General features: G+C 53.6%; 1 protein-coding gene across 1 annotated transcript in view; it reads left to right on the top strand.

Moving 5' to 3' along the window:
* The window catches only part of CDK5RAP1 (CDK5 regulatory subunit associated protein 1), a 230,485-nt gene extending 218,444 nt beyond the window's left edge, over window positions 1-12,041 (top strand). The window contains exons 21-22 of the transcript XR_009248947.1: window positions 4,953-5,052; window positions 9,131-12,041. The gene's annotated coding sequence lies outside the window, so the exon portion shown is untranslated. The remainder of the gene's footprint in view (window positions 1-4,952; window positions 5,053-9,130) is intronic.
* Window positions 12,042-12,400: the final 359 nt, after the last annotated feature.

Below are 12,400 nucleotides of genomic sequence, written 5' to 3'. Positions count from 1 at the left end.
CCAGCTCAGCCTAGACATGACCGGAACAAGCCTATAGCTCATGTGCACAGCACCCTACAGTGTAGTCTCTCTTGCAGAAGCTGGTATGAGACCCATACTAGCAGACGATGGACAGTAACAACTGCCATTTATTGGGCACCTACTTTGTACGGTGCTTTGACTTCATCTGGTTTCGTCCCCCCAGCGGATTTGCGGGGCGTGTTACTGCCCCGTTTCTCGGATGAGGAGCGTGGGGCTGGGGCGGGAAAGACAACTTGCTGGAAGCTGGGGACAGGAGAGGGCAGGGCTGGGAAATGGTAACCTGCCAATTGAGAGCGGCTGTTCCAGGCGCAGCCTCTTGGGAGAAGCAGCGAGTCCCCCTTTTCTGCCCAAGTGCCCTGCACCCGGTAGGGGCAGGGGAGTGTCCGGCAGCTGCTGGGTGCCTGGTGCTGGGCTCGATGCTTTCGGGGCACTTTCCCCAGCTAGTCCTCACGACCACCCTGTGAGGAGGTTTTGGGAGCCCCATTACCAGTTGAGGAAACTGAGGTTCAGAGAAAGGAGGTGGCTTGCCCTGGCCTTACAAAGACAGGAACTGGTCATCTGGGTCCCCAGGGAAGATCCCTCCACCCCTGTCACACTGAGGCCAGCTGGCGGGGCGGGAGAGCCCTGGAGCTTGAATATCCTGTTTATCCCTCAGCCTCTGCTGTTTGAGTTGGTTGTAACGCCTGGTGCCCTGGGCCTGTGTCAACCCGGAACAGGCCCCAGGAAACGCCAATGGGTGCCACTTGGCATCAGGCTGGGGAGCCCTGGCAGAGGGCTCAGGAGCATCCCGTGTGTCTCCTCTGTTCCCCCACCTGCCGCTCAGTAAGGACCCGGCGGCCTGTCCTTCTAGCAAACGTGGCCCGGGCGAGGGTGGGATGGGACTGGTGGCTGGGGACCTAGCTCTCCTCACGCTGACCGTGGTGCTACCATTAGAGCAGCCTGGGGTGGGGACCTGGAGAACCCCTCTAATAGAGCTGTGCTGGGTGGCCTTGGACCAGTCATCAGACCCCCCCCCCCCTCGCCTGGCACCTAGTTCTGCCAACGTGGGGCCCCTTTCTCCGGCCTTGGGGCACAGAGCTGAGGACAGGGCTGAAATCCCTGAAGAGAGTTTTTCCCACCCCAGGGACACAGCCCAGAAGGCCGAATGTGTCATAAAGACCTCAAGCCTCGGTTTCCTCGTCTGTAAAATGGGATAAACACCCCCGTGCCTGGATCCCAGGGGCAAAGTGGAAATCAAAAGGGTGCTGAGGGGGCTCTGAGGGTGGTGGTCAGAGCCTGGCTCGGGGCTTGGGCAGGCCTGGCTTCGAATCCCCTGTCTCTGCCTGTTGCTGGCTGAATGACCTGGATAAGGGGTGTCATCTCTGGAAGCCTCAGGTTCCCAATCTGTGAAATGGGACTAACAGCGGGACTTACCCTCCAGGGGTGTTGTTGAGGATGAGGAGGGTAACCTGTGTGGAAGGGTTAGCACGAGGTAGGCCCTCGACACATGGTAACAGCAGTGACAAGGGTGATTAAAGTTATTGCTGGTTTCTGGTCCCTTCACTCCTGTCCACCTCGGTTTTCCCGTCTGCACGCAGCCCTGCCACCACGGGGTTAGTGACAAGGCTAAAGGAGACAGTGTGTCCGATAGGCTTCATGCTCACCCAATGGCGGCTGTGCCTCTTCTTTTTGTGTGCAGTGAGGTTCTGATGAGCTGAAATGGGTTCAGGCCCCCCGTAGACCAGTGCCCACCAGTCCCGGCTCCCTGGGCCGCTGGTGTGTGGCTCGTGCATTTCCTCACTGGGCCTCAGTTTCCCCTCCCGGGCCAATTTAGGGAGGTCTGAGAACTCTGGTCTCGTGCACGACTCTGATCGCAGGATTCGATGGAACATTCTGCTGAGATGGCCTCTGAGGCAGCTCCGGAGCTTGGAGGGGATGGTTGGTGAGTGATGTCTGCCACCTTTCAGGCCGGGCAAGAGGAGCCTGGGTGATCACTAACGGTCCCTCCGGCTTGGCCTGAGCACATCTGCGTTGAGTTGGCCTTGGTTGTGTGTCTCAGTCTTTCCCCCTTGTTGACTGTGTGACAGCAGGCCAGTGCCCTAACCTCTCTGAGCCTCTGTTATTTTTAGCATAAAGTGAGAATCAGAATGGTCTCTACCTCAGAAGAGCTGCTAGCGGGGGGCTAGAGGAGGAAATGGCAGTGGAGAGCCCAGCTCAGCTCCTGCTGGAGGTGTTCCGTGGATAACAGTTACCGTCTCTGATATTATTGCTGCAGTAAACAGTAGCGAGGGGTGATGCAGCACAGTGTGTAGGAGCCCAGGGAAATTGGGAGGGTGACAAGGGGCAGTGTGGGAGCACGACAAAGGACACAACAGGCCTGGGCTTAAATCCTCCCCCGGCCATTTACCAGCCCTGTGACCTTACCCTCTCAGAGACTCAGCCTTCTCATCTCTTAAGGGGGCACAATAAGTGTGCCTACCTCCCAGGACCAGTCTGAAAAGGAGACAAGGTAACATGTGTACGGCCTGTAAGCACTTTTGAAAGATGTGTGGTTCTCATCCTCCCTCTAAATTTTTTTTTTTTAACGTTTATTTATTTTTGAAACAGAGAGAGACAGAGCATGAATGGGGAGGGTCAGAGAGAGAGGGAGACACAGAATCCGCAGCAGGCTCCAGGCTCTGGGCTGTCAGCACAGCTCAAACTCGCGAACAGCGAGACCATGACCTGAGCTGAAGTCGGACGCTTAACCAACTGAGCCACCCAGGCTCCCCGCTGTTATTATTTCTACACACAGGTCAAGGACTTCGCCCACAGGCGGCTCCCCCAAAGAAGAGCCATGGCTCTCTGTCTGCTAGTACTTTCCACGCGTATCTGCCTCTCCCCAGAGGTTATGGCACAACCCACCTCTCCTTTCTCGCTCTGGCCCCTGCTTGCTGACCTGCTTGGTGGCCCTCGGGGTGCAGAGTGGCCTTGAGCATGGGCTTGGCTGGCCAGGCCCGCTTCTCCCCTCAGCTGTGCAGCCTTGGGTCTCCCTGGCCTCTCTGCTCTGGGTGCTAATGCTGGGCTCAGTGTTTCTCCGGTCTGCTGTGATGTCTGAGGACGTCAGTCTGGGGCTGGCACAATGCTGGGGTGCTGTATCAGTGTCCCCTCCCAGCCAAGTAAACGATCTCCAAACCCTCAGGATGCGGGTGTGAGGGGGCACGCAAAGGGCCTTTGGTGGTGGCCGGGGAGGTCGGTCCCCTCTGAGGCCACCTGAGGTCCAGGCCGCTCGTCCGAGCCATCCCGGAAACAGAAACAGTGACAGCTCCTCTTGTGTATTCTGTCCCCTCTGTCCCCTCTCCAGGGGACAGGCAGTCTCCACGCATGGCAGGTATTTGCCTTTCGGGGACAAGGGCCCCAGCCTTGAGGGTCGTGGGATGAATTTCTCATTGAAAATCTCCAGTGAGGCATTAAGGATTAGCTGGCCGTCTCAAGCCTGGGACGTGCTACCTCGGTGTGACTACTAATCTCCACCGTGGCAGCTTCCTGGTCCCACTGACCCAGCCCTTAACCTCTGAGCTGGTATCTTTTTCCCAACATGGCTCAATTCCCTGGCAAGAAAGGTCCTAAAAGGTCATCCAGCTCACTGAGACCAGACAGGGGGAGCGGTGGGGCTGAGGTTGCAGAGGGGTGGGGCCTGGGGGCTGGGCTGAGGCTCCCCCTCTCCACCCCTTCCTCAGGCGATGATGGCTGCAGAAATGCGCACCCACTCATCCACCCAGTGAAATTCCTGTATTTTACTGGAAAAGACTGAAAGGATTGTCCCTTTTCCTTTGAAATCAGTCAGGTGCGAATAATTCATCCAATTTACAATAGGCCCCCAGTTTCCCACACTTGAACTACCCACTCAGGAATTCTTGGCAAACAAGAAGGATCCAAGTGACAAATGTTTTCCCATGTATTGTCATTTTCACGACTGCTCAATGTAACAGTGAACAAAGTTGTCACAGTCTGAAGACCTTTAATTACACATGTTGGGATACTGACGTTGGTTTTATTTTCCTGATGTTAGAGAAAACACATTTTGCTTTTTCAGCTCTCAAACATTTCCCTCATTCGTTCACTCCCTCGTTCGTTCATTCATGTAACAAATGTAAGTTGTTTTGAGCTGGGACCACTCTTCCATTTGATCACCGTTTATTGGGCACCTCCTGACTACCACACCCTGTGGTGCAGTCAAAGATGACCTTGTTCCAGAGACGGGCCACCCTGTGGGGCAGTAGGTGAGCCCCTGCCATCACTCATGAGTGGCAGGAAATTATAGTGTCATATGTACTCACTCCTCCCAGACAACCAGAGGCAGGTGCTGTTTTGTTCCCATTTTATAGACAAGGAAGCTGAGGCACAGAGAGGCCAAGTGAATAGCTCAGAGTCACTCACAGTGAGTAGTTGGGATCAGAGCCCAGGTAGCCTGGTCCCAGAGTCCATGCTCCGAGCCTCTCACACCACACACTCGTTTATACCCTGGTAACTCACACCCCCTTGGCCTGTGGGAGCCCGTCATGGGCGGGGGAAGCGCTCGGATTCGTGTCTCTTCCCTAGCACCACCCAGCCCAAGGTCGGTGTCAGAGGAAGCACTCATTAAAATGTGTTAGTTGGAGGAACGTGGACTGGAGCTCCTTCAGGTCACGGCTCATGGCTCATGGCTCCGCCTCTTTGTGCGTCCGGCAGTCAGCTGTGGCCTGGCTTGCAGTGGGTCCCCATAAACACTATAGTGCATTAGAATGCGAAGAACAGGTTAACGGACAGGCTGGCCATCTGGCCGAATAGATAAATGTAGGGGATGAGATCCAGAGTCCAGCGAGAAGATTCCAGAAACCTATGCCTCCCTCTCCCGTCCATCCTCCCATCCCTTCATCCATTCATTCATCCCATATTTATGGAGCTTCTATTCTGGCCCTGCCCCACACCAGGTGCTGCGCCCCAGAGAGCACTCGTGTGTGCGTCTACCCTCAGACCCCACCAGAGTGTGGAGGCAAACATACCCGCCTGTGATTACTCTCCACGAAGCAGGTAACGTACTTGAACACGTTCTGTGCTTTGAAAATCCCTGCAGATGGTCAGAATTTTTCCTCCTGAGGCTTCGCTGCTGTCCCTGACACAGAGCCCGGTCCTGGTGAAGGCCCTTCATAAACAGAATCGCGTTGAACTGAGCCTTTTGAGACTTGAACGAAATGATAAGACATTACGGTACAGGTGGACACAGAGAAGACAGAAAACAAACACTGGCATAATCCCCAAGCCTGGGGTGGCTTTGAGTATGTTTATCTTGCAGGGACTTGTAGTAATTGACCAGGCCTCAGTTTAAGTCCTAACCCTCCTACTTCCTAGCTGTGTGACCTTAGGCAAGTTACATCGCCTCTCTGAGCCTCCAATCCTCATTTGCAAAATAGAAATCACCCGAAGGCCAATTTGCTGACACTGGCGTGAGGATTAGGTGAGGTTTAAGCCCCTCAGCACAGGGCCTGGCACATAGTAAGTGCTCAGTTAAGATAGGTCTGCAATGTCTGCCTGGGAGAAGGGTGGAAGGTCTCTACCCTGACCCTGCTTCTTACCAGCTCTGTGATTTTAGGCCAGGTAAGTCAGTTCTTCGAACCTTCTCTCTAAAACCAGGTGCTGATCCTGGCAAGGAGGGACTGGGGGTACATTAAGTGAGAGGAGGCAGAGTTCCAGAACACTAGGTAGAGGCCGCCCAGGAGAAAGTATGGAGACAACAGCGAGCTGCCTGCCTTTCCTCACAGGACCTGGGTCCAGTGCGATCTCCGCTTACCACCACGCTCAGGCTCTCTGTTTCTTCTGGATCATCCCCAGGACTTCCTCTCTGGCCTCCTGAACCTGCTTTGCATCAACTCCTCCCAGTGCCCTGAGCTAGGTCTGAGGATGTCACACCCAGACAGATCCCCCCCATCCTTCAGGGCACCCCTTCTATGAAGCCCTCACCGGCACACTTAGCCGGCACTTCTCACTCGTAGGTTTTGAACAGGTGTCTTCCTTGCACGCGCATGCGCGCGCACACACACAGACACACACGATTGTCAACTCGGGGAGGCCAAGGTCTGTCTGGGATTCATTTCATTTCCCGCCGTGTCTGACGCAGAGTGAGCCGAGATGCGTTTGTCAATTGCATCCATCAGGGTTATTTGGGTTGCTGGGAATGGGAAGCACAACCCAAACTGCCTTAGGTGTGAAAGGGAGTCCTTGCTCACACAACCTGAAGGTCCACGGGTTTCAGGCGTGGCTGAATCCAAGTGCTCAAAGGAATCTTCGGGACCGCGCTCCTCTTCACGACGTGGCTCTGTTTTCTTCACTGGCTTCTTTCTCAAGCTAGCTCCCCGTTAAAGGTGGCAGGAACAGCTACTGGCAGCTCCAGGTCCGCACCCTGTCTTAACCGTAGCAGAAAGAGGGTGTTTCTTCCCTGATATTCCTTCAAAGTCTCGGGCTGACCCCCGTTGGCCCAGTTGGGGTTACGTGCTGGGCTCTGAACAAACCGCAGTGGCTGGGGTGCAGGAACAGGGACTGGCCGGTAGGAACACACCCCGGGGGGGAAAGGAGGAAGAGCTGCAACGCTTAGAGTCAGGAGGACCCTTAGAGGCAGGAGGACCGTGGGGGTGAGGCGGAGGGGGGGAGCCAAAGGAAGAACTAATTTCAAGGAGGAGGAAATAGCAGCTGTGTTGGGGCCACGTAGGATGAAGCCGACCAGGGTCCACAGAGTTCCTCCACGTTGAAATTGCTGAGGACACTGTTGGAGCTGGGCTGTGGGGTGACCGATGGAAGCCAGGTGGGGAGGGGGCTGGCCGCGCCCCCCACGCGCCTGCTGCTCAGTGGGTGACACAGGGACCAGCAGCCTCAGCCTCTGCAGGGAGCTTGTGGGAATGCAGACTCTCAGGCCCGGACCAACCCCGCCAGGACCCACAGCTTCACCAGAGCCCAGGGAGGCTGCCCGGCTCAGCTCTGGGGAAGCTGGCTGTGAGGGGGGAGAGGGAAGGAGGGAGGGAGCCGGAGGGGGTGTGGTGTCAATGGAAAGGGCCTCGATTCCTCCCAAGGAGGGGCAGGCTGGGGTGTGTTTGGTTGTGTGTTGTTAACAATGAAAGAAATAATTAACTTTCTGTTCACAAGGTGAAACCTCATTAGTATTTTGCAGGACATGATTCCATGTTTGCATGAATCAGATTCACAGCAAATGTGACCTGACTGTATTTGTTGCCTGAAAGAATAAATGTTCCCGAGAGCTTCCTGCTCCGCTTCCTTTGGCAACTGGAGGCCCCTCCAGGCTTGTTTATTGCTGGACCGAGGACACCAGGTGCCCGGGGGCACAGCAGAGACTTGGGGAGAACGCTGAAGGCCACTCCGCTTCCCCCCCTCTCCCTTCTTTGTCCCTCCATCTGGCTCCACGCAGCTCTCCTCCAGGCCCACAGGCGCCTCGTGTGGTTCGCAAATACGGTGCTGGAGAAGGCGGCTGAGAGAATGAATACTGTCACATGTGTTGTTGCTGGGCCAGAATGGCCTTGTGAGCCACACCTGTCAGTGCGTCCTCAGGCCATGGGTCCGTGTGACATGAGGGAGGCCTCGAGAGGCTTGAGGTCTGGGGTCGCTTTGTGCAGGGTGTGGGGAGATCCGCGGAGACCTGAGGCCCTCCTGTCCCTGGGGGTTCCTATGCCCCAACTCTGGCACCTCCAGAATGCGGTCTCTTAGCTGCCACACTGTGAGTCACAGAACCGGGGGTGGCAAAGGGGCTTGGCTTCATGCATCCCAATTGCTTGTACACCAGTGGGGAAACTGAGGCCAGAGCATCAGGGAGATGTAGGCCAGGACAAGAACCTAGGGCATCTCTCTCCTCTGAAGTTTTGGATACCTCCTCCTGCTCTCTGCCAGGAGACCTGGCTTTGAATTTCACTCTGCCTCCATCTAGCTGGGTGGAAATGGGACAGGCAGCTAGCCTCTCTGAGCCTCAGTTTCTTCATCTGCAAAAAAAGGATATTAATGGCCACCTCCCAAGGTGGTTGTGAGGACCGCATGAAGTGATTCATGTGAGGTGCGGAGCACAGGGCTGGGCACGGAACAAAAACAAATAGCTAACGTCTATTAAGCTATCATTATGTTACTGCTGTTATTAGCCCCATTTTTCAGATGGGGAGACTGAGGCACAGACAAGTTAAGTATCTTAGTGGGCTGAAGGAACTGGGATTTGAGCCCAAGTATGACTCTCTAGTCCTCACATTTAGTCATGTCACTTCGAGCCTCGCTGTCCCCATATTTAAAATGGAGCTAGTGATACTGATCTTGAGGGATGGCTTTGAAAATTCAGATCATGAAAGGCCCGTGCCCAGCGGGGTGCCTGGCGTCAAAAATGCTGCTTTACATAAGGATCTTCAGGCTTCAGGGTAGGGAGCATGGATTAGCAGGGGCATGGCTCCACCTTGTGGTGTCGTCTGGGGACTGCACCCCCATCACCGGGCTGTCCCCCCAGTCTGTTCTTACTCCTTCCGGAGGTGGAGGGATGGGGGCGAGGGGGCAGCTGAAGCTCATGCAGTTTCCACCCCTGTGATTGCAGGGGCTTCTCTCTGGGGATCAGGGGTGACGCGGAGGGTTTGACTGCGGGTTCTCACACCCCCTTGAAGTTTTCTATCCACATCTCTGCACGGTTGCTCCGTTGGCCTCATTGGTTTTAGACTGTTACCCAGTGGAGGCAGCTTGCTATGCAGTCCCAGGCTCTGCACTGCCGCTTTCTTCATGAAGTTTTTTAGGGTTACCTTATGAGATAGGGGCTATTCTCACTCCCATTTTGCAGAAGACAAAACTGAGGTTCAGAGAGTCGGTGGAAGGGCAGGATTTGAACTCAGGTCTAGCTGACTCCAAAGCCTGGCCCCATCACTGTTGCACCAAAGAGCTGTGACAGGGGCCACCCACTCCCTGTCACAGCCTTATCATGAGGGTCTCATGCAAAGCAAGGGTCAGGGCTTCAGTGATGTGGGACCTACCGGCCTGACATTCCTGCTCCTTCCCACCCATCAGGTTCCCTCTGAGGTCCGGATTCTGACCTTCCAGGATTCTAAAGGTGTGTTCTCTTGTTCCTCAATTTTATTTTTTCCAGGCAGATCCTGAAGTGTATCTTAAACCTGAAAAAGTGGCTTTGGAGCAAATTCATTATACAGGAGAGGAAAGTGGAGGACAGATAAGTGGGAGATGAGGGTACAGGGTCCGAGGGTCCCAGGAAACCTCACTGGTAGCACCCATTGCCTCTGGGCCCTGAAGGGCTTATAGCTCGTCAGCGGCCTGGTATTGTGCATCTTACGGGAATGCTGTGGCCCTACTTACCGGATAGAAGATGGCCCCAGCTTCAGCAGCCAGCGACAATGCTCAAACCCTCGGCTGTACGGCAGACCTACCTCCTGATGGGGGCGCCATGTTCACAGCCCGGTCTTCCCCCACTGGAGCTCCATTCCTTTGGTTCAGTTCTTAGAGACTCCCCTGCCATAACCAGCCCCATGCTGACCTACCTTCCTGGAGAGGTACTCCGTCTTCCAGCACATCCAAGCCCAAGCCCAACAAAGGGACTGTTGGCAGTTCGGCTGTGGCAGATCAAGTGACGGTCTCTCAAGATGGGGCCAGAGTTCCACAGTGACTCTCCAGGGTTTAAACATCCTTACTGGAGTCTGACAGGATGCCATGCCGATCCTGCAGATAGGAGGACCACTGGGCCTCTGCAACTGGCAGCAAAGAGAGACATGAAAAGTTGTCACTGTGAAGCAGGCCTGTAGTAGCACATGGGAGAGGACAAGAGCGGAGGCCGGAGAGGCCCCTGGAAAAACCATGGCCACTACAGGCCTCTCCGGCCTTCGGCCTTGTCCTCTCCCATGTCCCCGACACTCATCGCTGAAGGAAAGGCTTTCGGAAACTGTGCATATTTTACAGGGGGGACAGGAGAGGCCCAGAGAGAGGAAAGGTCTGGTATAAGGTCACCTGGAGAGCTAGTAGCTGAACTGTGGCTTGAACTCAGTTCTCAGGATGCCGAGGCCAGGGCTTTCTCTGGCCATCTTCCCTGGCCTTCGCCACAACCATGGAGAAATCCCAGGGAAGTCACTAGAGGCCTCTCAGATGAGTCAGGCCATTCCTGGCTCTACAGGGCGACTACAGGCTGCCCCTTCCTGCTTGAAGGGGATCGTGTCTCCTCCCCTGTCTTTTGCTGGGGACCCAATCTTGGTGAGAAACCTAGAGGAGACGGAGGTGGGCTGAGGCAAGCTATGATGATAGTCCTGAAGTCTGGCCAGGACAGCTCTCCTTTGTCCACTGCTCCTGTCTCCTCCCTTCCTTCCCCCACCCCTCAGCATAGGGGATTTGGGAAATAGAATGAAAACACAATGATGTAATAAAAAAACAAAAACAAACAACAACAACAACAACAACAACAAAACCTTCCTGAGGTGCCTGGGTGGCTCAGTCAGTTGAGTGTCCAACTTTTGATTTCAGCTCAGGTCATGATCTCACCGTTCATGGGTTTGAAGCCTGTGTTGGGTTCTGCACTGACAACATGGTGCCTGCTTGGAATATTCTCTCTCCCCCTCTCTCTGCCCTTTCCCTGCTCACTCTTTCTCTCCCTCTCAAAATAAAGAATAAAATAAAACTTAAAAAAAAAAACTCCTTTAAGACTCAGAGATCACTTGGCTTTATTGGAGAGCTTCTCACAATAGAGTTGTGCAATATCCCGGGAATCTCACCACGATACTTTTCACCAAAGTGAGACAGCCTGGAAACTTACATATAATACTAAGAACAACCTCACTTTAACACCAAGAGAATGGGCTAGCCCAGAAACCCAACGGTAATACCTTCACTATGGAATGAGATATCCCGATAGCTGACCACAACAGTGAAATATTTGAGGAACCCCATGATAGAAGTCTTCCCTATGGGGTAGGATATTCCGGGAACCCCACAACACTGATCATTATGGAGTAGAGAATTTCAGCAATTTCCCTGAAGTACTATTACAGAGTGAGTGAATTTCTTGACAATACTCTTCACCATGGAGTAGGTTAGTTCAGGAGCTCTATCTCAATGCTGATGCCTGTGGAGTGGGCTCTCCCCAGAACTCCGCTCCTACATTGATCATTATGGAATGGGCTGCTTCAGGAAAATCTATAACAAGGATCACGATGGAATAGGAGAACCTAGAATTCAAATCTGACATTAATCACTATGGAGCAGGCTATCTCAGGAACCCCATTGGTCCCTGTGGCATTGCTTATCCAAAAACCCAGCTTTAGTGCTCCTTATGGATCAAAATATGGATTCTGTGTCAGGGAGGCTCTTCATGGCCCCAGAGCCCATGCTTTCAGAGCCCTTGAGAAAGGACTGCTCGACACTGAAGAAGGCAATGAGGTTGGGAAACAATGGGGGTGGAGATGAGAAGAAAAAACTTACTTTCAATCAGCCGGTTAGTGAAAGAGGCCGGGAAGTGTCTGTCCTGGGAAACACCGGAAAGCCTCCATTAATTGAGCACCATCTGCATGCCAGGCCCCAAGCCTCTCATTTGATCCTTACAACAAACTTGCCATAGAGGGATTATAGACAAGAAAAAGGAGGCTTGGAGACGTGAACTGCTTTGCCCAGGTCTTACAGTGAGCTGGCGGCAGAGCTGTTCCTACAATCTGGATTCCCAACTCTGAGTCTGGGCAGTTGAGTGCTGGAAGGCATGGGGGCTGTTGTTCCCAAGGTCCCTGAAGGTCCTACTTTGTGGAACAAATCATGTTCCTCATAATCAGAACTTCCCATGAGCCGGGGTGCTGGCTGGACCATGTTCATGTTTAGAAGAAGCTCAGAAGAGAGGGATGCAGGAGAGGCCACCATGGGCCACTCCCCCAGCATGGACCACTTCTCCACCGTGGACCACTTCTCCAGCCTGGACCCCACATATTGTGATCCTAAGTAACTAACCCGATTGTTTATTTTATGGATATAAATCTAGGGGAAAGGGGAATAAACCACTAAGTTTTGAATCTCTACTCTGTTGGACAAGGAACCAGACATCTTCTCATCAAATCATTGTACTATAGTTCATACATGTCAAAAACCATAGATTAAGGTACACATGGTCTTAATGTGCCACTAAGAATTTTTTTTAATTGCCAACTATGGGATACCATTGAATATAAGACATATGTCAACTTCAGAAATGGTACAGTGTGGGGGAAATGTGTGTCTTGGAATTGATGAGCTATGATCACTTCGTATGGGTCTGATAATCACTCTCATCTGACAGATGAGAGAACTGAGGCATGGAGAGCTAAGGCCATGTGCCCAAGGTTGCACAGTCAAGCAGCAGCCAAGCCTGCCTCTCTTGACAGGGCAGCTGTGGCACATT

This window comes from Neofelis nebulosa, chromosome 9 (assembly GCF_028018385.1).
Source record: "Neofelis nebulosa isolate mNeoNeb1 chromosome 9, mNeoNeb1.pri, whole genome shotgun sequence".
NCBI classification, from domain to species: Eukaryota; Metazoa; Chordata; class Mammalia; order Carnivora; family Felidae; genus Neofelis; species Neofelis nebulosa.
Note: the sequence above shows the minus strand (reverse complement) of the source record. Positions and strands in the feature narration are given on the sequence as shown.